The sequence below is a fragment of the Ranitomeya imitator genome, chromosome 3 (genome assembly GCF_032444005.1).
Source record: "Ranitomeya imitator isolate aRanImi1 chromosome 3, aRanImi1.pri, whole genome shotgun sequence".
NCBI classification, from domain to species: domain Eukaryota; kingdom Metazoa; phylum Chordata; class Amphibia; order Anura; family Dendrobatidae; genus Ranitomeya; species Ranitomeya imitator.
In genome coordinates, this window is record NC_091284.1 from 367,118,864 (window position 1) to 367,145,369 (window position 26,506).

Sequence of the window (26,506 nt, forward strand, 5' to 3'; positions counted from 1 at the left end):
CATAGTTTCATGACAGTGCCCAGCTCAAATAGTTCCAATGAAACCATCTCCTCCATTAATTATTTTTCTTTCTCCCCCCAGTCTCCCATATCTCTTAACTTATAATAATGATACACAGGAGACCTTTTTTTGGATATAATTGGCCACAGAGACTATTTATTAACAAACAATAACTAAATGAAAGAATTGGGGGAGATCCATGGGGCTATAAGATCTAGCACATGTAGAACAAAGTAATTGTCGATAGAATTAGACCCACAGCCATGGAACATTTCTTCTCTACTGCTTTTCAAGGCAGCTAAAGGCATTACCTATTCAGATTTTCATTAGTTATACATGCATTCTCCCCTAGATGACTAATAATAGTTTTATTGAAGTACCCTATCAAACTATATCAAATACCTTGACATCCATAGACAGGTGTCTAGCAGAATGGAGGCTGGGTGAAGAATATATATGCATACAATGGGCATGGAAATTATTTACACCCCCTTAAATTTGACACGCTTTGTTTCATTGCAGCCATTTGGTAAATTCAAAAAAGTTCTTTTTTTTCATTACTAAAAATGTAAAGGGGTCCAAATACTTTCCATACCCACTATATATATAACCCAGTATATATATTTATACTATAAAGGCTTTTATTTATATATATATATATATATGTATATATATATATATATATATATATATATATATATATATATATATATATATAAAAGCCTTTATAGTTTTAGGTCAATTAGGAATACTAAAATTATTAATAATTGCCAATTGCCAGAATAATGAGAGAGAATGTTACTTTTAAGGCATTTTTATTACTTACTGCAAAGTCAAATTTTACATACACAAAGATTAATATGCTTGTAAACAATTCTGGACTGCCTATATGATGTCTTGTCTCTGGAAGCTTCTTATAGGTTTTTTGGCAGCATCAGAGTTAATTAGAGACACACCTGTAGACGTATATTAATGAACACCTGAAACACACTGCTTCTTTGTGTAGCATCATGGGAAAGTCTAAATATATCAGCCAAGATATGAGGAAGAGGATTGTGGACTTGCACAAGTCTGGTTCATCCTTGGGTACAATTTCAAGATACCTGAAGGTGCCTTGTTCATTTGTACAAACAATTATGTGGAAAATTATACACAAGTACAAACAAGATGGGAATGTCCAGCCATCATACTGCTCAGGAAGGAGATGAGTTCTGTGTCCCAGAGATGAACATGCTTTGGTCCGACATATACATATCAACCTAAGAGAAAAGCAAAAGAACTTGTGAAGATGATGGCGGAAGCTGGTAAGATTGTGACAATATACAGAGTGAAACGAGTACTGTATCAACCTGGGCTGAAAGGCCACTCTGCCAGGAAGAAGCCATTACTCAAAAAAACCCATAAAAAGCCAGATTAATGTTTGCAAATGCACACAGGAACAAATACATTAATTTTTGGAGAAGTCCTGTAGTCTGATGAACTAAAATTGAACTTTTTGGGCATAATGACCATCGTTACATTTGGAGGATAAAGGGAGAAGCTTGGAAGCCTAAAAACACCATCCCAATTGTGAAACACGGGGGTGGCAGCATCATGTTGTGAGGTTGCTTTGTTGCAGGAGGGACTAGTGCACTTCATAAAATAGATGGTATCATGAAAAAAGAAGATTATGTGGCAATACTGAAGCAACATCTCAAGACATCAGACAGGAAATTAAAGCTCAAGCAGAAATGGGTCTTCCAAATGGACAGTGACCCAAAGCATACTGCCAAAATGGTAACAAAGTGGCTTAAGGAAAACAATTTGAATGTTTTCGAGTGTCTATCACAAAGCCCTGTTCTCAATCCTATTGTAAATTATGGGTAAAGCTGAAAAGACAGATGTGAGCAAGGCGATATCCCAAACGTTTGATCCAAAGCATTCAGTTTAAGGTCAAGGGTACCAAATACTTATGAAATGTATGTAAACTTTTGACTTTGCAGTAAGTGATAAAAATGCCTTAAAACATTCTCTCTCTTATTATTCTGACATTTGGCAAATGTTAATAATTATGGCAATCCTAACTGACCTAAAACAGGAAAGGTTTACATGGTGTATGTAAACTTCTAGTTTCAACTGCATATATATACTGTATATTGAGAGGAGTTGACTCACTCGGCTGCTTGCAGAGGTTAACACAGAAACGCTTCTTAGGTAAGTCACCTGCTGGTTTAATATAAGACATCATAAACCATGACAGGGTTTAACAAAATAAACATGGCCTTTCTGCCATAACAGCAAAACAAAAGATAAACCACAGCAAAATCCTTATCTCTGAGGGTTCTGCCACTCAGACCACCACATGTCTTCAGCTCCTCTTGGAGCCACGTCTACAGTCTTCCTCTCCAAACACACAATAATATAGAGATAATACAACATTGGCTGAAAATATAACTCCCCAGCCACACCCTTGAGATGGAGATATGGTGAGTAGGCATCTCACCCATCTCTCACCTACTCACCAAAAAGCCCAGTCCCTGATAATGGCTGAGTAACCCCTTCAGCACATAGCATGCCAGAGAGGAACTTATGGGTTTCAGATGAAGGAAGAAAGCAATCTTCGTAAGACATATCTCCCCTCACATACAGTGCCAGTGATCCTGTCACATATCCCACCTCTGACCAGAGTCGGGGTTTGGAACTTTCTGGCACTAAACAGAGGATTCGGGAGAGAGCATCCACATTACTTTGTAACTTGCCTGGTCTATGCTTTATGTAGAACCTGAAATCTTGGAAGGCTGAGAACCACCTAGTCACCCGGGTATTCTTACCCTTCTTTTCCCTTAACCAATCCAGAGGGGTATGGTCAGACTTTAGCTTAAAACTATGACCTAGTAGGTAATACTTCAGTGTATCCAAGACCCACTTCATGGCTAAGCACTCCTTCTCAACAATCACATTGTTTTTCTTGCAGGAAGAGAGTTTTCGGCTCAACCACAGGATGTGATGCTCTTCCCCATTTACTTCCTGAGACAGCACGGCTCTCAACCCAACTTCTGGAGCATCTGTCTGGACCATGAATTCTTTGCTAAATTCCGATGCAACCAGAACTGGATGTTTACACAGAGCGGCTTCAGCTCCTAAATTGCCACATTTGCATCAGCAGTCCATTTTACCATCGTCCACTTGATGCCCTTAGGGAGATCTGTTAATGGTGCAGCAATGATGGTAAAACTTGGAATAAACCTCCAGTAATATCCCACAATTCCAAGAAACACTTTCAAATGCATCTTTGAAAGTGGTTGTACCAACTTCTCAATCGCCTCGATCTTGTTTATCCATGGCTTCATTTTGCTTCTCCCAACAACATAGCCTAAATACTTGGCCTCTTCCTCCCCTATGGCACACTTTTTTGGATTTACAGTGAACCCAGATTTTATCAAAGCGTCCAGTATTGCCTGTACCTCTGGTAGAAGACTACTCCAGTCAGGGCTGAAGACCACAATATCATCAAGTCAGGCTGTGGCATACTTTTCATGTGGAGCCAAGATACAATCCATAGCCCTCTGGAAGGTAGCTGGGGCCCCCGGTAGTCCAAAGGTCATTCTGGTGTATTGGAAACACCCATCAGGCATCAAGAAGATTGTCTTCTCCTAGGTACTCTTGGACATGGGGATCTGCCAGTAGCCCTTCGTCAGGTTCAATGTTGTAATGTACTTTGCAGGTCCAAGTCTCTCAATGAGTTTGGCCATGTGGAGCATCAGATACGCATCAAAACTGGACACCTTGCTCAGCCTTTAGCAGTCATTGCAAAGCCTCCACTCACCATCGAGCTTTGGCACAAGGGCAATGGGATTCCACCATCCACTTTTTGACTTCTCTATCACACCTAGGTCTATCATTTTTTTAACCTCATTTGATATTATCTCCTGGCGTGCTTTGGGAATCCTATAGGGCTTTAGGTTTACTTTTACATGCGGCTCTGTTATCATGTCATGCTCCACCACCTGTGTATTCCCTGGCAACTCCAAGAATAGGTCTCAGTTCCACTGCAGCAATTTCCGACACTGTTGTTTCTAGGCCAGTGTCAGAGTCTTTATATATAAAGCCAGGAGGAACCTGATAAATCTAAAACATAACCTTTATTTGTATCCTTTAAAAATAATTTCTTATGGATAAAACGGACAGAAATATCAGTGAAGTAGAGATGACGGTATTGAGTACGGGGCTATCATTTATTCCCACCACGGATTTTTCCACCTCTGATTGTGTCAAGGATATAAACCTATTTGTAAGAAAATTAAGATGGCATAAATTTTTCAAACAACAGAATAGGAGGATTTGCGCAGGGCTGGACATCCCAGTGGATATACTCCAGGATGTGCAGCTCTTGGCTAATCTTGACCATATATTGCCATCAACAAGCGGCCAAGGTCCTTTCTCATCTCTGAGAAAAACCAGTACCAGGATGCCACCGATTGGGGGTGATGTTTCCGCTATAGATGTGTTTCTTCAGTTAACCACAGAGGAAATTAAACAAAAAGAAAGTATCCACATTAGATACAATCTAACTAAGAATCAGATGGAGGCACTCCAGAATTTAGAAAGAGACACATCTATAGTGGTGAAACCCTCCGATAAAGGGGGAAACATAGTAGTAATGAATATAGAGGGATACAGGGACATGTGTCTCTCCTTGTTGAATGATACAGCTACGTACACTCGGGTCATGAGTAACCAGATGGATACTACAAAGGACAAATTAAAAAACATTCTTGATGGGGCTATAAATAAAAAACTGATTAGCCAGGAAGAATATGACTACCTCTTTCCGAAACACCCAGTGATGGCTACGTTTTATGCACTCCCAAAACTGCATAAAGGGGTTCACCCTCTGAAGGGAAGACCCATCGTATCGGGACTTGGGAGCATAAGCCAAAATGTGGGTACTTACTTGGATGAGATCCTTAGACCCTTTGTGAGTTCGCTGCCATCGTATCTGAGGGATACGGCTGATCTCCTGAATAAATTGGACAATATCGTTGTGGAACCAGAGGTGGCAAGCATCGATATTGAAGCTTTGTACTCGTCAATTCCACACAACTTTGGAATTTTGGGTGTGAAACACTTCTTGGGTACTAGGGGCTGTCAATGTGCCCCCCATAATGAATTGGTCATTTCGCTTCTTGAATTTGTCTTACAGAATAACTACTTTACCTTTGATGGTAAGGTCCTCCACCAGCTCAGGGGCACCGCCATGGGCAATCCATGTGCGCCAAGTTACGCAAATCTGTTCCTGGGCTGGTGGGAGGACACCATCGTATTCTCTGATAGACTTATGCACCTCACAAGTAAGGTGGACCTGTGGGTCAGGTTTATAGACGATGTTTTCATCTTATGGCAGGGTACTGTTTCTGAATTTCGGGAGCTCATTGATCTACTGAATCAGAATGAGATAGGCCTTAGGTTTACTTATGAAGTGGACCCTAATAGATTGGCATTTCTTGACGTCTTAATTACTAAACCCATAAATGGGGACACATTAGAAACCACCATCTTTCGAAAGCCTACCTCCACTAACTCTCTTTTGAAGTGGGAGAGTCATCACCCATATTCCCTTAAGAGGGTATACCCAAGGGCCAATACCTACGTTTAAAAAGGAACTGTTCAAACCCTAAGGATTTCAAAACCAAGGCGGATGACCTGCGTCAGAGATTTCTGACCAAAGGTTACCCTGACCGAATATTGAGGGAAGCATTTAAATATGCAAAAGAACAGGAGAGGAGGGAACTCATGGTACCCAAAAAGAGATGGATGAGGACATCAGAGATTTTGTAGGTGAAAGACCCCTCATTACATACAGAAAGAGTAAGACCATTGGTAATCGATTGGTACGCAGCCACTTTGTTACACCTGCCACTAGAGAAACCTGGTTTACCGGTAAAGATCAAGGGCTGTTATCGGTGTGGGGACTGCATGGCCTGTGAACACATAACAGTGGGAAAAAAGTTTGAAGGTGTTGATGAGTCTTTTGAGATCAGGGACTTTATCAACTGCAAAACAAAAGGTATCATCTATTGTATCATGTGTAAATGTGGTAAGGCCTATGTAGGCAAAACCTTTAGAGAATTTAGGAGAAGGATAGGTGAGCACTTAGGCGATATTCGGAATAAAAGAGATACATCGGTGGCCAGACATGTCAATGTAATGCATAATGGGGACATGAAGGCCATACAATTTATGGGTATCGAGAAAGTGAGACCACCAAGAAGAGGTGGTGACTTTGATAGGATTCTGCTCCAAAAAGAGTCAAGGTGGATCTTTCGCCTTCAGACCTGCCATCCGCAGGGTCTGAATGAGCAATTGAATTATAGTTGCTTTCTTTGAAATCACGTGGGGTGTACATATTTTATTTCCTTCTCTGGTCGTGAATAGGCCGTGAATAGGTCTTGAATAGGTTGGAATTTGGTTTACGGTCCCTTGGGGGCTTTAGGTCAACAAAACAGGACATTCATAATCCATCAGGATATTTAGGATATGAGCCACTGCCATACCTTATAGATATACATGTTTCTCCGATCCAACTACAGGGGGGATTAAAAGGAGATTCTTTAATAATTTTTTATGGATTGACTTAGAGGGATCTCTTCCCTTTTGACTAGCTACCTCCTCTCATGGCTATATCTAAGAATATTCCGGCATAGCGGTTTTTTCCTTTACTAAGAAACAAACCAGCGTTATGTAAATGTCGGGTACCAATATAAGGATCGGGGTGAGCATATCAGGGCATTGACACATATCTGTTCTTACTTCGGTTGACACAAAAGCAGAGATACTAGGAACCTGATGTGCCTGCCTGCATAGCGCGTAATAGCGGGCAAAAAGGCCGCATACGCACAAAGGCAGAAATACTAGGAACCTGATGTGCCAGCCTGCATAGCGCGCAATAGCGGGTAAAAAGGCCGCATGCGCACTACCATAACATATCGTGGGGACGTGGGTAGTCATGGTAATGGAGATGCAGGCAGATGACAGAGCCGGTACTAGGTCGGCACTGCGCAGTAGCGGATATAATAAGAGGTATGCACCGGAAGTGAAGGCGGACTTAATGGTGGTGTATAGTCCGCATGCGTAGTAATGGAGACCGGATAGGAGTCCACATGGCAATACAACGCCAAGAATACCTAGTAAGTAAAGCGGTCATAACAACTGGCCGGAAGTGAGGTAGGACGCCATGTAATTAGATTGAGAGGGGGAAAGACTATATTAGGGAGTGCAGTCCTTGTATGCATCTCACCTTACCATAGTCCACACTGGAAGCCAGATGCACTGGACACATAAGAGCCACCTGCCAATGCAGGGGCTTGATATCCCCAAATAGAACATCGCATTACATGCATACCCCCGTTTTTCTGTTCCCCTGATGAGTCTCCCCTATGGGAGAGGAAACGCGTAGGGAAAGTAACTTGGTTGTGGTGGGTACAATATTTAGCCTGACTTGGGGACTGTCCTTGTCAGGACGGGAGCAGTACAGGGGCACGACTGGGTAGCATAGTTATTGTCAACTCTCCCCTCCCCCTCAAATGTACATGAGGACGCTCCCGAAAAAAATGACTGATGTGGTGAGATCAAACCATTTTTTTTACTGAGCACTAGTGTTGAGCGATACCGTCCGATACTTGAAAGTATCGGTATCGGATAGTATCGGCCGATACCCGAAAAATATCGGATATCGCCGATACCGATATCCGATACCAATACAAGTCAATGGGACATCAAGTATCGGAAGGTATCCTCATGGATCCCAGGGTCTGAAGGAGAGGAAACTCTCCTTCAGGCCCTGGGATCCATATTAAAGTGTAAAATAAAGAATTAAAATAAAAAATATTGTTATATTCACCTCTCCGGCGGCCCCTGGACATCAGCGGGAGGATCCGGCGTCCGGCACGGCTTCTTTCTTCAAAATGCGCGCCTTCAGGACCTGTGGAATGACGTCCCGGCTTCTGATTGGTCGCGTGCCGCCCATGTGACCGCCACGCGACCAATCAGAAGCCGCGACGTCATTCCTCAGGTCCTAGAAGGCGCTCATTCTAGGACTTTAGCTGAGGAATGACGTCGCGGCTTCTGATTGGTCGCGTGGCGGTCACATGGGCGGCACGCGACCAATCAGAAGCCGGGACGTCATTCCACAGGTCCTGAAGGCGCGCATTTTGAAGAAAGAAGCCGTGCCGGACGCCGGATCCTCCCGCTGATGTCCAGGGGCCGCCGGAGAGGTGAATATAACAATATTTTTTATTTTAATTCTTTATTTTACACTTCCGATACCGATACCCGATATCACAAAAATATCGGATCTCGGTATCGGAATTCCGATACCGCAAGTATCGGCCGATACCCGATACTTGCGGTATCGGAATGCTCAACACTACTGAGCACTGGTTATTTTGAGCACTATATGCACTTTTTTCACTGTTTTATCCATAAGAAATTATTTTTAAAGGATACAAATAAAGGTTATGTTTTAGATTTATCAGGTTCCTCCTGGCTGTATATATACTTTCTATTAGAGGACCTTATAGGGGTACCATATCCGGATACACCTTAGTATTTGGCTATTTTTCTTCTTTTTCCAGTGTCAGAGTCTTGCCAATTTTGACCTCATCCACTTTGGCTTTGGGACAGGCTCTCAGTAGTGAGCATGCAGAAAATGCTTGGAAACACCAGACAAACTGCGCGTTGTACGGTTTTGTGAATCATAAATATGTTCTGATATGTTTGGTGGATGGGCTCACAATTTTTGGCCAAATCTTTTGCTAAGCATCTCATGTGTTTTTTCATAGATTTCACAAGCCATTATGCTATTCACATTTCATGTATCGCACATTTCCTTGCTTTAGTACAGTAAAATTGAGTGCAGCCATTGATCAATTTGCTGTGTAAGTCTTTTTTGGTTATGCACCAGTTCAGACTAGATTGCTGTTCAGTCAGTTTTCCTATATTTACTATGTACTATTTTTTCTGACTTGAACGCCTCACCCTTCACCATGCTGTGATTTTAAGTACATCCAAACACAGTTGGTTCCAACCTTCCTATAAATGCAGGCTTTACAATGTTATTAGCCAGAGGTAAGTGTAATAGAAAGAGACAAAGCGCACAACCGTAATTCAAATAACAGGGAGGTGCCAAAAAGGCAAATAGTAAGGAGCCACATGAACAAGGAGGAGAAAAAGACACTACCGTAAAGCCCGCACACTACACCAAATATTAATAATATATGAAATTTCTATTGGGTACACCAAAACAGCAAAAAACACATATAAAACATAAGTAAAAACAGAACAATAGCACCCCACTCATGGACCCCCTACAAGCATTACATCCATGTAATACGTGGTAAATGACATGATGACAATAAATACAAAGCTGCAAAAAAAAAAAAAAATATATATATATATATATATATATATATGATAGTCATCAAAAGCATGTAAGCTAATACTAATGCATCTGGAATGGCAAATATACAAGACCTCCTATAGTGACCATGTAACATACAAAACACTCAGCCACGGCTAGTTTAGTGGCTAATATGTATCCTGCTTAGATCAATATAGACCCATAACACAAAAATGGCCATGATCTAGAATAATCCTAAAGGCAGGCCACCATAGCCCATAGAAGATGAGCAATCAGGCCGGCACAGGTAAATAACTGTAAAACACGGCCCTAGTCATGTGTGCACATGAAATAGCGCAGAGCCAAAGGTATGAGCCATAGTAAAGATATCACTAACAGGCCAACAAAGGAGGGAGATACCAACCAGGAGGGGGCCCCAGATGAAAATGGGAGCGGGGCGCGACCCAACGCGTATCGCCGTAACCTGTACGGCTTCGTCAGGGGAAAGCCAGAGGTAAGTGTTCACACTAGGCAAACAGGTCAGGTACCCATCCGATCTGAGATTACCTTGACATTTGGTGGATGGTCTCACAATTTTTGGCCATGTCTTGTGCTAAGCATCTCATGTGTTTTTTTATAGATTTCACTAGCCATTATGCTATTCACATTTCATGTATCGCACATTTCCTTGCTTTAGTGCAGTAAAATTGGGTGCAGCCATTGATCTATTTGCTATGTGCTGATAATCGTTTGCTCAGTGTTCTGTTGGTGCACCCAACATATTGCACTCTGAATTTCTCATATGAGATAAGGTACACTAGATATGTGCTCCCACAATTCATCATCGATTTTATACTGAAAGTTTCTCCTGTCTAATAAGCAACAAACTGGTATTGTTCATGCACCTGCAAGCCCACAGGTTTTTTGGCTACACTGATAGGAGCCTTTTGCTGCCAACCAAAAGAGATGTCATATCTTACGGTCTCGCTCTCCCACACCACATTCTATCTCGCCCCCTGTCAGTCGCTGTTCCAGAAGGCTCAGTTCTAGGACCCCTGCTCTTCTCCATCTACACCTTTGGCCTGGGACAGCTCATAGAATCCCATGGTCTGCAGTATCATCTCTACGCCGATGACACGCAGATCTACCTATCTGGACCTGCCATCACCTCCTAACTGACCAAAATCCCACAACGTCTGTCATCTTTCTTTTCTACTCACTTTCTAAAACTGAACTTGGACCGTGCAGCATGTGCAGAGAGAAATTGTCGGCACATTGCATATCACCCTGTTAACTGGCATGGACAAAGAACTCTATATTGATGCAAGTTGATGAACTGAGGGTTGCAAACGGTGGAAGTGAACACCCAGCTTACGTACTTTCTACAGCAGCTCACCCAGGCCAGTATAGTGGCATAGAAAATGCAGTACCATCAGAATGAGGACATTAGCTATGCAAGGCCGTGTGTGGGCTTTAGTAGGGCCACCACCAGGTTCACACCATTATTAGAAACAGCCTTCCCTGGATGCAGGTTCAGTGGAGACAGCCATAGCTCAAGCTCAGCCTAGAGAGCTGTCTACAACTCTTCAACTGTATGACTGTGATCTCCAAGGCATATAAATTTTACCTCTGCCTGATTGAGGTGAGCCCTGGCTGTGCAGTACAGAGCTGGTGGGGATTTGCTCTACATTGTTGGAATGTGTGTCTCATTAAGGCAGAGGTTGAGGGCGCAGGGGAAGTTCCTAGAGGAGGCAAAGGAGGAGGCTGAAGCAGTGGAGGAAGTGTTAAATGTAGAGGTTTGTCCTGCAAGCTTTGCTGATTCAAAGACTTGTGGAGTAGGGTTGAGCGAAACGGGTCGTTCATTTTCAAAAGTCGCCGACTTTTGGCAAAGTCGGGTTTCATGAAACCCGATCCGACCCCTGTGCAGGGTCGGCCATGCGGTACGCGACTTTCGCGCCAAAGTCGCGTTTCAATTACGCGAAAAGCGCCATTTCTCAGCCAATGAAGGTGAACGCAGAGTGTGGGCAGCGTGATGACATAGGTCCTGGTCCCCACCATCTTAGAGAAGGGCATTGCAGTGATTGGCTTGCTGTCTGCGGCGTCACAGGGGCTATAAAGGGGCGTTCCCGCCGACCGCCATGTTACTGCTGCTGATCTGAGCTTAGGGAGAGGTTGCTGCCGCTTCGTCAGAAGCAGGGATAGCGTTAGGCAGGGTCCATTAACCACCAAACCGCTTGTGCTGTAGCGATTTCCACTGTCCAACACCACCTTCAGTGTGCAGGGACAGTGGAAGCTACATTTTTTTTTTTTCCTCAGCGCTGTAGCTCATTGGGCTGCCCTAGAAGGCTCCCTGATAGCTGCATTGCTGTGTGTACGCCGCTGTGCAAACCAACTGCTTTTTTCAAAGCACAAATCCTCTTGTTCCTTCCTTTCTGCACAGCTATCTTTTTTGTTTGTCCACACTTTTTATTTAATTTGTGCATCAGTCCACTCCTTATTGCTGCCTGCCATACCTGGCTGAGATTACTGCAGGGAGATAGTAAGTGTAGGACAGTCCCTGTTTTTTTTTTTTTTTTGTGGGAGATAAAGATTGGCATTTCTGCTAGAGTGCCATCCCTGTGTGTGCCATCTCTCACTCAGTGGGCCATAGAAAGCCTATTTATTTTTTTGCTTGATTTGGGTTCTAAAATCTACCTGAAAAAATCACTACATCAATCAGTGGGAGAAACATATTGGCCTCAGGGCTTGTGTGCCACTCCTGACTCCTGTGTGTGCCATCTCTCACTCAGTGGCCCATAGAAAGCCTATTTATTTTTTTGCTTGATTTGGGTTCTAAAATCTACCTGAAAAAATCACTACATCAATCAGTGGGAGAAAAATATTGGCCTCAGGGCTTGTGTGCCACTCCTGACTCCTGTGTGTGCCATCTCTCACTCAGTGGGCCATAGAAAGCCTATTTATTTTTTTACTTGATTTGGGTTCTAAAATCTACCTGAAAAAATCACTACATCAATCAGTGGGAGAAAAATATTGGCCTCAGGGCTTGTGTGCCACTCCTGACTCCTGTGTGTGCCATCTCTCACTCAGTGGGGCATAGAAAGCCTTTTTTTATTTTTTTTTATTTGGTTTCTAAATTGTCATTGAAAAAATCATTTTATTTTATTTGGTTTCTAAATTCTTCCTGAAAAAATCATTTTTTTTATTTTGTTTCTAAAGTTTCCCTGAAAAAAAATAAAAAAAAATAAAACAGTGGGAGATTAATATTGCCCTTTCTGCTTGTGTGCCAGTCTTGACTCCTGGGTGTGGCATCTCTCTCTCTCTCTCTCAAATTGTGGGCCATAGAAAGCCTATTTATTTTTTTTGCTTGATTTGGGTTCCAAAATCTACCTGAAAAAATCACTACATCAATCAGTGGGAGAAAAATATTGGCCTCTGGGCTTGTGTGACACTCCTGACTCCTGTGTGTGCCATCTCTCTCTCAGTGGGCCATAGAAAGCCTTCTTTTATTTTTTTTATTTGGTTTCTAAATTGTCATTGAAAAAATCATTTTATTTTATTTGGTTTCTAAATTCTTCCTGAAAAAATCATTTTTTTTTATTTTGTTTATAAAGTCTCCCTGAAAAAAAAATAAATAAATAGGTGGGAGATGAATATTGCCCTTTCTGCTTGTATGCCAGTCTTGACTCCTGGGTGTGCCATCTCTCTCTCTCTCTCAAATTGTGGGCCATAGAAAGCCTATTTATTTTTTTGCTTGATTTGGGTTCCAAAATCTACCTGAAAAAATCACTACATCAATCAGTGGGAGAAAAAAATTGGCCTCTGGGCTTGTGTGCCACTCCTGACTCCTGTGTGTGCTATCTCTCACTCAGTGGGCCATAGAAAGCCTATTTATTTTTTTGCTTGATTTGGGTTCTAAAATCTACCTGAAAAAATCACTACATCAATCAGTGGGAGAAAAATATTGGCCTCTGGGCTTGTGTGCCACTCCTGACTCCTGTGTGTGCCATCTCTCACTCAGTGGGGCATAGAAAGCCTTTTTTTATATTTTTTTTATTTGGTTTCTAAATTGTCATTGAAAAAATCATTTTATTTTATTTGGTTTCTAAATTCTTCCTGAAAAAATCATTTTATTTTATTTTGCTTCTAAAGTCTCCCTAAAAAAAAAAAATAGATGGGAGATTAATATTGACATTTGTGCTTGATTGACAGTCCTGCGTGTGTGGCATCTCTGTGATTTGGTGCCACAGAAAACAGAGTGTGTAAGATTGTGCCTGATTTTCCTTGTGGTCTCACCAACCTGTAAAGGGATATTGAAATCATACTGAAGTTATTTGTCACCGTGTAAGTTGTTTGACAGCAACAAATAAAGTTACTTTGGTTAAGTTTTTAAAACAATGAGGAAGTCTGGTGCAAGAGGTCGTGGCCGTGGGCGTTCATTGTCAGCTGGTAATGATGGTAGTGGTAGTGGAGCATCAGGTGGTCGTGGGAAAAAGAATATTCCACCTAAGTCTGGAGCTGTGGAGCCAGGTTCGTCGTCTGGCTACACAAGGCCTCGAACGCTCTCTTTTCTGGGAGTAGGAAAACCGCTTTTAAAGCCGGAGCAGCAACAGCAAGTTTTGGCTTACCTTGCAGACTCAGCCTCTAGCTCTTTTGCCTCCTCTTCTGAAACTGGTAAATGTAAAAGCAGCGCGTCGCTTGTGGATGTTCACGGTCAGGGACAAGTCGCTTCCTTGTCCTCTTCAGCAAAAACAACAACAAGAGAGAAGGATGCAGCAGGCGACACAACGGGTTATTCCATGGAGCTCTTTACACATACTGTCCCTGGCTTAGAAAGTGAAACACTTAACAGGCCATGCCCATCACAAGTAGATTCTGACATGGAGTGCACTGATGCACAGCCACAGCCAGACTACTATGCTGGTCCTTTGACTCAGACCACAACATTGCCCTCTCAGGGTACTTATACACAATCAGACCCTGATGAGACTATGTTGCCCCGTCACGAACGCTATACCACCGACAGACACAGTGACACAGACGAAGTTGCACACGAGCTAGAAGAGGAGGTAATAGATGACCCAGTTGTTGACCCCGATTGGCAGCCATTGGGGGAACAGGGTGCAGGCGGCAGTAGTTCAGAAGCGGAGGTGGAGGAGGGGCCGCAGCAGGCATCAACATCGCAACAGGTTCCATCTGCCGGGCCCATTATCTGGCCCAAAACGCGTGTCAAAGCCAAAACCTGTTGGAGGACAGCGTAGCCATCCGGTTAAAGCTCAGTCTGCAATCCCTGAAAAGGGATCCGATGCTAGGAAGAGTGCAGTCTGGCATTTTTTTAAACAACATCCAATTGATCAGCGCAAAGTCATCTGTCAAAAATGTTCAACTAGCTTAAGCAGAGGTCAAAATCTGAAAAGTCTCAATACAAGTTGCATGCATAGACATTTAACCACCATGCATTTTCAAGCCTGGACTAACTACCAAACGTCCCTTAAGGTTGTAGCACCCTCGGCCAATGAAGCTAGTCAGCAACGCAACATCCCTTCCATCACTGTAAGGCCACCATTTTCCGCACCACCGGCAGTATCTGTGCAGGTTTCTTTGCCAGCCAAAAGCAGTCAGGGTCAGGGAATCACCAGTTTTGTAGGAGGAAATATTGCATCTAGGGCACCGGTGGAAACAATACCGTCTCCAACCATCTCTCAGTCTGCCATGTCCACCGGCACACCCGCAAGTTCCACGATCTCCAGCTCTCCAGTCCAGCTCACCCTACATGAGACTCTGGTTAGAAAAAGGAAGTACTTATCCTCGCATCCGCGTACACAGGGTTTGAACGCCCACATAGCTAGACTAATCTCGTTAGAGATGATGCCCTACCGGTTAGTTGAAAGCGAAGCTTTCAAAGCCCTGATGGAGTACGCTGAACCACGCTACGAGCTACCCAGTCGACACTTTTTTTCCAGAAAAGCCATCCCAGCCCTGCACCAGCATGTTAAACAGCGCATCGTCCATGCACTCAGGCAATCTGTGAGTACAAAGGTGCACCTGACTACAGATGCATGGACCAGTAGGCATGGCCAGGGACGTTACGTGTCCATCACGGCACACTGGGTGAATGTGGTGGATGCAGGGTCCACAGGGGACATCAATTTCGGGACAGTTGTGCCTAGCCCACGGTCTAGGAAACAGTTGGCTGTAGGCGTTCGCACCCCCTCCTCCTCCTCCTCGTCCTCCTGCAGAAGCGACAGCTCTTCCACAGACCGCAGTCGGCCAACCACTCCATCGGCAGCTGACACTGTTGCACACCAGTTGTCCCATTATGGGGCAGCTACTGGCAAGCGTCAGCAGGCTGTATTGGCTATGAAGTGTTTGGGCGACAACAGATACACCGCGGAAGTTCTGTCCGAGTTCTTGCAACAAGAAACGCAGTCGTGGCTGGGCACAGTAGATCTTGAGGCAGGCAAGGTAGTGAGTGATAACGGAAGGAATTTCATGGCTGCCATCTCCCTTTCCCAACTGAAACACATTCCTTGCCTGGCTCACACCTTAAACCTGGTGGTGCAGTGCTTATTGAAAACTTATCCTGGGTTCTCCGACCTGCTCCTCATAGTGCGTGGACTTTGCTCACATATCCGACGTTCGCCTGTACACTCCAGCCGTATGCAGACCTATCAGCGGTCTTTGAACCTTCCCCAGCATCGCCTAATCATAGACGTTGCAACAAGGTGGAACTCAACACTGCACATGCTTCAGAGACTGTGCCAACAGAGGCGGGCTGTTATGTTTTTGTGGGAGGATACACATACACGGGCAGGCAGTAGGATGGCAGACATGGAGTTGTCAGGTGTGCAGTGGTCGAAGATACAAGACATGTGTCAAGTCCTTCAGTGTTTTGAGGAATGCACACGGCTGGTTAGTGCAGACAACGCCATAATAAGCATGAGCATCCCCCTAATGTGTCTGCTGATGCAAAGTTTGACGCACATAAAGGATCAGGCGTCTGCACCAGAGGAAGAGGAAAGCCTTGATGACAGTCAGCCATTGTCTGGTCAGGGCAGTGTACAGGACGAGGTAGCGGGCGAAGAGGAGGTGGAGGCTGAGGAGGATGATGGGGATGAGTATATTTTTAATGAGGAAGCTTTCCCGGGGGCACTGGAAATTGGTTGCGTGGCAAGGCCGGGTTCTGGTTTTTTGAGGGACACAAGTGACGTAGATTTGCCTGAAACTGCCCCTTAACCAATCACAACCGCAGATTTGACAACTGGCACTTTGGCCCACATGGCGGATTATGCCTTACGTATCCTCAAAAGGGACAAACGCATTACTAAAATGATGAACGATGACGATTACTGGTTGGCCTGCCTCCTTGATCCACGCTATAAAGGCAAATTGCAAAATATTATGCCACATGAGAACTTGGAACTAATATTAGCAACCAAACAATCAACACTTGTTGACCGTTTGCTTCAGGCATTCCCAGCACACAGCGCACGTGATCGTTCTCACACGAGCTCCAGGGGGCAGCAGACCAGGAGTGTTAGGGGTGCACACATCAGAAGTGGCGTTGGACAGAGGGGTTTTCTGACCAGGTTGTGGAGTGATTTTGCTATGACCGCAGACAGGACAGGTACTGCTGCATCAATTGAAAGTGACAGGAGACAACATTTGTCCAGTATGGTTACTAACTATTTTTCATCCCTTATCGATGTTCTCCCTCAACCGTCATTCCCATTTGATTACTGGGCATCAAAATTAGACACCTGGCCAGAATTGGCAGAATATGCATTGCAGGAGCTTGCTTGCCCGGCAGCTAGTGTCCTATCAGAAAGAGTATTCAGTGCTGCAGGTTCAATATTAACCGAAAAAAGGACTCGTCTGGCTACCCAAAATGTTGATGATCTAACATTCATTAAAATGAACCACAACTGGATTTCGAATTCTTTTGCCCCACCTTGCCCGGCAGACACCTAGCTTTCCTATGAAAAGCTCTTGCCTGTGGACTACTGTGAATTACTTTTCTAATGTCTAATTTGCTGCAGCTGATTGTCCAGCATACGACATGTTTACACCTCCCTAAATGGCCAAACTCCCCACACGGGGCCGTGGTATCGCGACTGAGAGTGCTGTTTGTCTGAAGAGGTGGGTGTGCCCGCTTTTGGTCGACGGCACTGCCACTGGGTCCCTCATAGTACAATAAAGTGTCTCTGGCGGTGGTGGTGCGCACCCAACGTCAGACACACTGTTGTAACATGAGGGGCCCTGGGCCTGTACCGCCGGCCACAAGAGAGTTCACCCAACCCCAGGTCAAACATTGCTCTACCACTTCCACAGTTATCTCTCACACTTCCACCAATGTTTAGTCTATGCGCTGAACATCCTCCCATTCCTGCCACTGACAATACCATTGTGTTGACATGTATGATGGTACTTAACATAGTCAGGGGCAGTGTCCTCTATTTACCACAGTAAATACTTTGCGCTAAATTAGTAGGTCTGAAACTACGCAGAGGATCCCACCCCTGAACCTAATGATTGCACCCTTTAGTGTTTTCGTTTTGTTTTAATGCGAGACATTCACATTTATTTATTGTTTTAGACTACTAACTGGCAGACACTCATTACAATCGGCCTCCGCTGACCTGACCACTGCTGCCCGTCTACCCCTGGAACCAATTTTAAATTGCCTACAGCCAGCCCATTTTATTATGTTAGGCCTTCGAAGCCTGTCTGCGGCCCGTTCTTTCTACTACTACTACACTGACCAGTCTACTGCTGCCTGTGTACCCCTGGAACCTATTTAAAAGTGCCTACAGCCCAATATTTTTTTATGTTAGGCCTTCGAAGCCTGTCTGCGGCCCGTTCTTTCTACTACTACTACACTGACCAGTCTACTGCTGCCCGTGTACCCCTGGAACCAATGTTAAAGTGCCTACAGTCCAATATTTTTTTATGTTAGGCCTTCGAAGCCTGTCTGCGGTCCCTCCTTCCACTAGGCCTCCACTGACCTGTCTACTGCTGCCCGTGTACCCCTGGAACCAATTTTAAATTGCCTACAGCCAGCCCATTTTATTATGTTAGGCCTTCGAAGCCTGTCTGTGGCCCGTTCTTTCAACTACTACTACACTGACCTGTCTTCTGCTGCCCGTGTACTCCTGGAACCAATTATAAAGTGCCTACAGCCTGTCCAATTTTATTATGTTAGGCCTTCGAAGCCTGTCTGCGGTCCCTCCTTCCACTAGGCCTCCACTGACCTGTCTACTGCTGCCCGTGTACCCCTGGAACCAATTATAAAGTACCTACAGCCTGTCCAATTTTATTATGTTAGGCCTTCGAAGCCTGTCTGCGGTCCCTCCTTCCACTAGGCCTCCACTGACCTGTCTACTGCTGCCCGTGTACCCCTGGAACCAATTTTAAATTGCCTACAGCCAGCCCATTTAATTATGTTAGGCCTTCGAAGCCTGTCTGCGGCCCGTTCTTTCAACTACTACTACACTGACCTGTCTACTGCTGCCCGTGTACTCCTGGAACCAATTATAAAGTGCCTACAGCCTGTCCAATTTTATTATGCTAGGCCTTCGAAGCCTGTCTGCGGTCCCTCCTTCCACTAGGCCTCCAATAACCTGTCTACTGCTGCCCGTGTACCACTGGAACCAATTTTAAATTGCCTACAGCCAGTCCATTTTATTATGTTAGGCCTTCGAAGCCTGTCTGCGGACCGTTCTTTCTACTACTACTACACTGACCAGTCTACTGCTGCCCGTGTACCCCTGGAACCAATGTTAAAGTGCCTACAGTCCAATATTTTTTTATGTTAGGCCTTCGAAGCCTGTCTGCGGCCCGTTCTTTCTACTACTCCTACACTGACCAGACCACTGCTGCCCGTGTACCCCTGGAACCTATCTTTTATTGCATAGAGCATCCTTTTTTTAATAGTAGGCGTACAAAGTCTGTCTGCGGTCCACTATTGAAATTGTCCTCCACTGCCCAGAGCAATGCTGCCTGTGTACCCCTGTAACCTTTTTTAAGCTGCAGTGAGCCACATTTTTGGTTGAAGGCCTACTACCTGTGTCTGTCTGCGCCACTCAATTCAGCTGTGTTCCTTTGAAAAAAGCTGAGAATCAATAGTCTTGTTTTCAGCCTCTAGGAATTTTAAAACTGCATTGGGGGTACAACTTTGGTAGGGCCTACTAACGGTGTCTGTCGCCCCAAGGTGTGCCCCAGGTTTCGTCCACATTGCTTCGGTCTTCCGACTCTCGTTTAGTAGTTGTAGAAAACTACACTGCATTAGGCCTACAAATTGGGTATGGGGTGTAGAAAGATGGTGTGTTACACTCCAAGGTGTTCCCCAGGTTTCGTCCACATTGCTTCGGTCTTCCGACTCTCGTTTAGTAGTTGTAGAAAACTACACTGCATTAGGCCTACAAATTGGGTATGGGGTGTAGAGAGATGGGGTGTTCCACTCCAAGGTGTTCCCCAGGTTTCCTCGCCATTGCTTCGATCTTAATGCTCTCGTTTAGTAGTTGTTGGAAACTACACTGCATTAGGCCTACAAACTGGGTATGGGGTGTAGAGACGGTGTGTTCCACTCCAAGGTTTTCCCCAGGTTTCCTCGCCATTGCATCGATCTTAATGCTCTCGTTTAGTAGTTGTTGGAAACTACACTGCATTAGGCCTACAAATTGGGTATGGGGTGTAGAGACGGTGTGTTCCACTCCAAGGTGTTCCCCAGGTTTCCTCGCCATTGCTTCGATCTTAATGCTCTCGTTTAGTAGTTGTTGGAAACTACACTGCATTAGGCCTACAAATTGGGTATGGGGTGTAGAGACGGTGTGTTCCACTCCAAGGTGTTCTCCAGGTTGCCTTTCCTGAGCTTCTATCTTCAGGCTCTCGTTTAGTAGTTGTTGGAAACTACACTGCATTAGGCCTACAAAATGGGTATGGGGTGTAGAGAGATGGTGTGTTCCACTCCAAGGTGTTCCCCAGGTTTCCTCGCCATTGCTTCGATCTTAATGCTCTCGTTTAGTAGTTGTTGGAAACTACACTGCATTAGGCCTACAAAATGGGTATGGGGTGTAGAGAGATGGTGTGTTCCACTCCAAGGTGTTCCCCAGGTTTCCTCGCCATTGCTTCGATCTTAATGCTCTCGTTTCGTAGTTGTTGGAAACTACACTGCATTAGGCCTACAAATTGGGTATGGGGTGTAGAGAGATGGTGTGTTACACTCCAAGGTGTTCCCCAGGTTTCGTCCACATTGCTTCGGTCTTCCGACTCTCGTTTAGTAGTTGTGGAAAACTACACTGCATTAGGCCTACAAACTGGGTATGGGGTGTAGAGAGAGGGTGTGTTCCACTCCAAGGTGTTCCCCAGGTTTCCTCGCCATTGCTTCGATCTTAATGCTCTCGTTTAGGAGTTGTTGGAAAATACACTGCATTAGGCCTACAAAATGGGTATAGGGTGTAGAGAGATGATGTGTTCCACTCCAAGGTGTTCCCCAGGTTGCCTCTCCATTACTTCGATCTTAATGCTCTCGTTTAGTAGTTGTTGGAAACTACACTGCATTAGGCCTACAAATTGGGTATAGGGTGTAGAGAGATGGTGTGTTCCACTCCAAGGTGTTCCCCAGGTATCCTCGCCATTGCTTCGATCTTAATGCTCTCGTTTAGTAGTTGTTGGAAACTACACTGCATTAGGCCTACAAATTGGGTATGGGGTGTAGAGATGGTGTGTTCCACTCCAAGGTGTTCTCCAGGTTGCCTTTCCTGAGCTTCTATCTTCAGGCTCTCGTTTAGTAGTTGTTGGAAACTACACTGCATTAGGCCTACAAAATGGGTATGGGGTGTAAAGAGATGGTGTGTTCCACTCCAAGGTGTTCCCCAGGTTTCCTCGCCATTGCTTCGATCTTAATGCTCTCATTTAGTAGTTGTTGGAAACTACACTGCATTAGGCCTACAAAATGGGTATGGGGTGTAGAGAGATGGTGTGTTCCACTCCAAGGTGTTCCGCAGGTTTCCTCGCCATTGCTTCGATCTTAATGCTCTCGTTTAGTAGTTGTTGGAAACTACGCTGCATTAGGCCTACAAATTGGGTATGGGGTGTAGAGAGATGGTGTGTTGCACTCCAAGGTGTTCCCCAGGTTTCCTCTCCATTGCTTTGAACTTCTGGCTCTCGTTTAGTAGTTGTTGGAAACTACACTGCATTAGGCCTACAAATTGGGTATGGGGTGTAGAGAGATGGTGTGTTACACTCCAAGGTGTTCCCCAGGTTTCGTCCACATTGCTTCGGTCTTCCGACTCTCGTTTAGTAGTTGTAGAAACCTACACTGCATTAGGCCTACAAATTGGGTATGGGGTGTAGAGAGATGGTGTGTTACACTCCAAGGTGTTCCCCAGGTTGCCTCTCCATTGCGTCGATCTTAATGCTCTCGTTTAGTAGTTGTTGGAAACTACACTGCATTAGGCCTACAAATTGGGTATGGGGTGTAGAGACGGTGTGTTCCACTCCAAGGTGTTCCCCAGGTTTCCTCGCCATTGCTTCGATCTTAATGCTCTCGTTTAGTAGTTGTTGGAAACTACACTGCATTAGGCCTACAAAATGGGTATGGGGTGTAGAGAGATGGTGTGTTCCACTCCAAGGTGTTCCCCAGGTATCCTCGCCATTGCTTCGATGTTAATGCTCTCGTTTAGTAGTTGTTGGAAACTACACTGCATTAGGCCTACAAATTGGGTATGGGGTGTAGAGACGGTGTGTTCCACTCCAAGATGTTCCCCAGGTTTCCTCTCCATTGCTTCGATCTTAATGCTCTCGTTTAGTAGTTGTTGGAAACTACACTGCATTAGGCCTACAAATTGGGTATGGGGTGTAGAGACGGTGTGTTCCACTCCAAGGTGTTCCCCAGGTTTCCTCGCCATTGCTTCGATCTTAATGCTCTCGTTTAGTAGTTGTTGGAAACTACACTGCATTAGGCCTACAAAATGGGTATGGGGTGTAGAGAGATGGTGTGTTCCACTCCAAGGTGTTCCCCAGGTATCCTCGCCATTGCTTCGATGTTAATGCTCTCGTTTAGTAGTTGTTGGAAACTACACTGCATTAGGCCTACAAATTGGGTATGGGGTGTAGAGACGGTGTGTTCCACTCCAAGGTGTTCTCCAGGTTGCCTTTCCTGAGCTTCTATCTTCAGGCTCTCGTTTAGTAGTTGTTGGAAACTACACTGCATTAGGCCTACAAAATGGGTATGGGGTGCAGAGAGATGGTGTGTTTCACTCCAAGGTGTTCCCCAGGTTTCCTCGCCATTGCTTCGATCTTAATGCTCTCGTTTAGTAGTTGTTGGAAACTACACTGCATTAGGCCTACAAAATGGGTATGGGGTGTAGAGAGATGGTGTGTTCCACTCCAAGGTGTTCCCCAGGTTTCCTCGCCATTGCTTCGATCTTAATGCTCTCGTTTAGTAGTTGTTGGAAACTACGCTGCATTAGGCCTACAAATTGGGTATGGGATGTAGAGATGGTGTATTGCACTCCAAGATGTTCCCCAGGTTTCCTCTCCATTGCTTCGAACTTCTGGCTCTCGTTTAGTAGTTGTTGGAAACTACACTGCATTAGGCCTACAAATTGGGGATGGGGTGTAGAGAGATGGTGTGTTACACTCCAAGGTGTTCCCCAGGTTTCGTCCACATTGCTTCGGTCTTCCGACTCTCGTTTAGTAGTTGTAGAAACCTACACTGCATTAGTCCTACAAATTGGGTATGGGGTGTAGAGAGATGGTGTGTTACACTCCAAGGTGTTCCCCAGGTTGCCTCTCCATTGCTTCGATCTTAATGCTCTCGTTTAGTAGTTGTTGGAAACTACACTGCATTAGGCCTACAAATTGGGTATGGGGTGTAGAGACGGTGTGTTCCACTCCAAGGTGTTCCCCAGGTTTCCTCGCCATTGCTTCGATCTTAATGCTCTCGTTTAGTAGTTGTTGGAAACTACACTGCATTAGGCCTACAAAATGGGTATGGGGTGTAGAGAGATGGTGTGTTCCACTCCAAGGTGTTCCCCAGGTTTCCTCGCCATTGCTTCAATGTTAATGCTCTCGTTTAGTAGTTGTTGGAAACTACACTGCATTAGGCCTACAAATTGGGTATGGGGTGTAGAGACGGTGTGTTCCACTCCAAGATGTTCCCCAGGTTTCCTCGCCATTGCTTCGATCGTAATGCTCTCGTTTAGTAGTTGTTGGAAACTACACTGCATTAGGCCTACAAATTGGGTATGGGGTGTAGAGACGGTGTGTTCCACTCCAAGGTCTTCTCCAGGTTGCCTTTCCTGAGCTTCTATCTTCAGGCTCTCGTTTAGTAGTTGTGGAAAACTACACTGCATTAGGCCTACAAACTGGGTATGGGGTGTAGAGAGATGGTGTGTTCCACTCCAAGGTGTTCCCCAGGTTTCCTCGCCATTGCTTCGATCTTAATGCTCTCGTTTAGGAGTTGTTGGAAAATACACTGCATTAGGCCTACAAAATGGGTATGGGGTGTAGAGAGATGGTGTGTTCCACTCCAAGGTGTTCCCCAGGTTGCCTCTCCATTACTTCGATCTTAATGCTCTCGTTTAGTAGTTGTTGGAAACTACACTGCATTAGGCCTATAAATTGGGTATGGGGTGTAGAGACGGTGTGTTCCACTCCAAGGTGTTCCCCAGGTTTCCTCGCCATTGCTTCGATCTTAATGCTCTCGTTTAGTAGTTGTTGGAAACTACACTGCATTAGGCCTACAAATTGGGTATGGGGTGTAGAGACGGTGTGTTCCACTCCAAGGTGTTCTCCAGGTTGCCTTTCCTGAGCTTCTATCTTCAGGCTCTCGTTTAGTAGTTGTTGGAAACTACACTGCATTAGGCCTACAAATTGGGTATGGGGTGTAGAGACGGTGTGTTCCACTCCAAGGTGTTCCCCAGGTTTCCTCGCCATTGCTTCGATCTTAATGCTCTCGTTTAGTAGTTGTTGGAAACTACACTGCATTAGGCCTACAAATTGGGTATGGGGTGTAGAGACGGTGTGTTCCACTCCAAGGTGTTCTCCAGGTTGCCTTTCCTGAGCTTCTATCTTCAGGCTCTCGTTTAGTAGTTGTTGGAAACTACACTGCATTAGGCCTACAAAATGGGTATGGGGTGTAGAGAGATGGTGTGTTTCACTCCAAGGTGTTCCCCAGGTTTCCTCGCCATTGCTTCGATCTTAATGCTCTCGTTTAGTAGTTGTTGGAAACTACACTGCATTAGGCCTACAAAATGTGTATGGGGTGTAGAGAGATGGTGTGTTCCACTCCAAGGTGTTCCCCAGGTTTCCTCGCCATTGCTTCGATCTTAATGCTCTCGTTTAGTAGTTGTTGGAAACTACGCTGCATTAGGCCTACAAATTGGGTATGGGGTGTAGAGAGATGGTGTGTTGCACTCCAAGATGTTCCCCAGGTTTCCTCTCCATTGCTTCGAACTTCTGGCTCTCGTTTAGTAGTTGTTGGAAACTACACTGCATTAGGCCTACAAATTGGGTATGGGGTGTAGAGAGATGGTGTGTTACACTCCAAGGTGTTCCCCAGGTTTCGTCCACATTGCTTCGGTCTTCCGACTCTCGTTTAGTAGTTGTAGAAACCTACACTGCATTAGGCCTACAAATTGGGTATGGGGTGTAGAGAGATGGTGTGTTACACTCCAAGGTGTTCCCCAGGTTGCCTCTCCATTGCTTCGATCTTAATGCTCTCGTTTAGTAGTTGTTGGAAACTACACTGCATTAGGCCTACAAATTGGGTATGGGGTGTAGAGACGGTGTGTTCCACTCCAAGGTGTTCCCCAGGTTTCCTCGCCATTGCTTCGATCTTAATGCTCTCGTTTAGTAGTTGTTGGAAACTACACTGCATTAGGCCTACAAAATGGGTATGGGGTGTAGAGAGATGGTGTGTTCCACTCCAAGGTGTTCCCCAGGTTTCCTCGCCATTGCTTCGATGTTAATGCTCTCGTTTAGTAGTTGTTGGAAACTACACTGCATTAGGCCTACAAATTGGGTATGGGGTGTAGAGACGGTGTGTTCCACTCCAAGATGTTCCCCAGGTTTCCTCGCCATTGCTTCGATCGTAATGCTCTCGTTTAGTAGTTGTTGGAAACTACACTGCATTAGGCCTACAAATTGGGTATGGGGTGTAGAGACGGTGTGTTCCACTCCAAGGTGTTCTCCAGGTTGCCTTTACTGAGCTTCTATCTTCAGGCTCTCGTTTAGTAGTTGTTGGAAACTACGCTGCATTAGGCCTACAAAATGGGTATGGGGTGTAGAGAGATGGTGTGTTCCACTCCAAGTTGTTACCCAGGTTTCTTCGCCATTGCTTCGATCTTAATGCTCTCGTTTAGTAGTTGTTGGAAACTACACTGCATTAGGCCTACAAAATGGGTATGGGGTGTAGAGAGATGGTGTGTTCCACTCCAAGGTGTTCCGCAGGTTTCCTCGCCATTGCTTCGATCTTAATGCTCTCGTTTAGTAGTTGTTGGAAACTACGCTGCATTAGGCCTACAAATTGGGTATGGGGTGTATAGAGATGGTGTGTTGCACTCCAAGGTGTTCCCCAGGTTTCCTCTCCATTGCTTCGAACTTCTGGCTCTCGTTTAGTAGTTGTTGGAAACTACACTGCATTAGGCCTACAAATTGGGTATGGGGTGTAGAGAGATGGTGTGTTACACTCCAAGGTGTTCCCCAGGTTTCGTCCACATTGCTTCGGTCTTCCGACTCTCGTTTAGTAGTTGTAGAAACCTACAATGCATTAGGCCTACAAATTGGGTATGGGGTGTAGAGAGATGGTGTGTTACACTCCAAGGTGTTCCCCAGGTTGCCTCTCCATTGCTTCGATCTTAATGCTCTCGTTTAGTATTTGTTGGAAACTACACTGCATTAGGCCTACAAATTGGGTATGGGGTGTAGAGACGGTGTGTTCCACTCCAAGGTGTTCCCCAGGTTTCCTCGCCATTGCTTCGATCTTAATGCTCTCGTTTAGTAGTTGTTGGAAACTACACTGCATTAGGCCTACAAAATGGGTATGGGGTGTAGAGAGATGGTGTGTTCCACTCCAAGGTGTTCCCCAGGTTTCCTCGCCATTGCTTCGATGTTAATGCTCTCGTTTAG

At 45.0% G+C, this 26,506-nt stretch overlaps 1 long non-coding RNA gene across 1 annotated transcript in view; it reads right to left on the reverse strand.

Moving 5' to 3' along the window:
- Positions 1-26,506, reverse strand: part of LOC138672102 (uncharacterized) — a 228,836-nt gene that overhangs the window by 189,885 nt on the left and 12,445 nt on the right. The gene's annotated exons all lie outside the window — the stretch shown is intronic.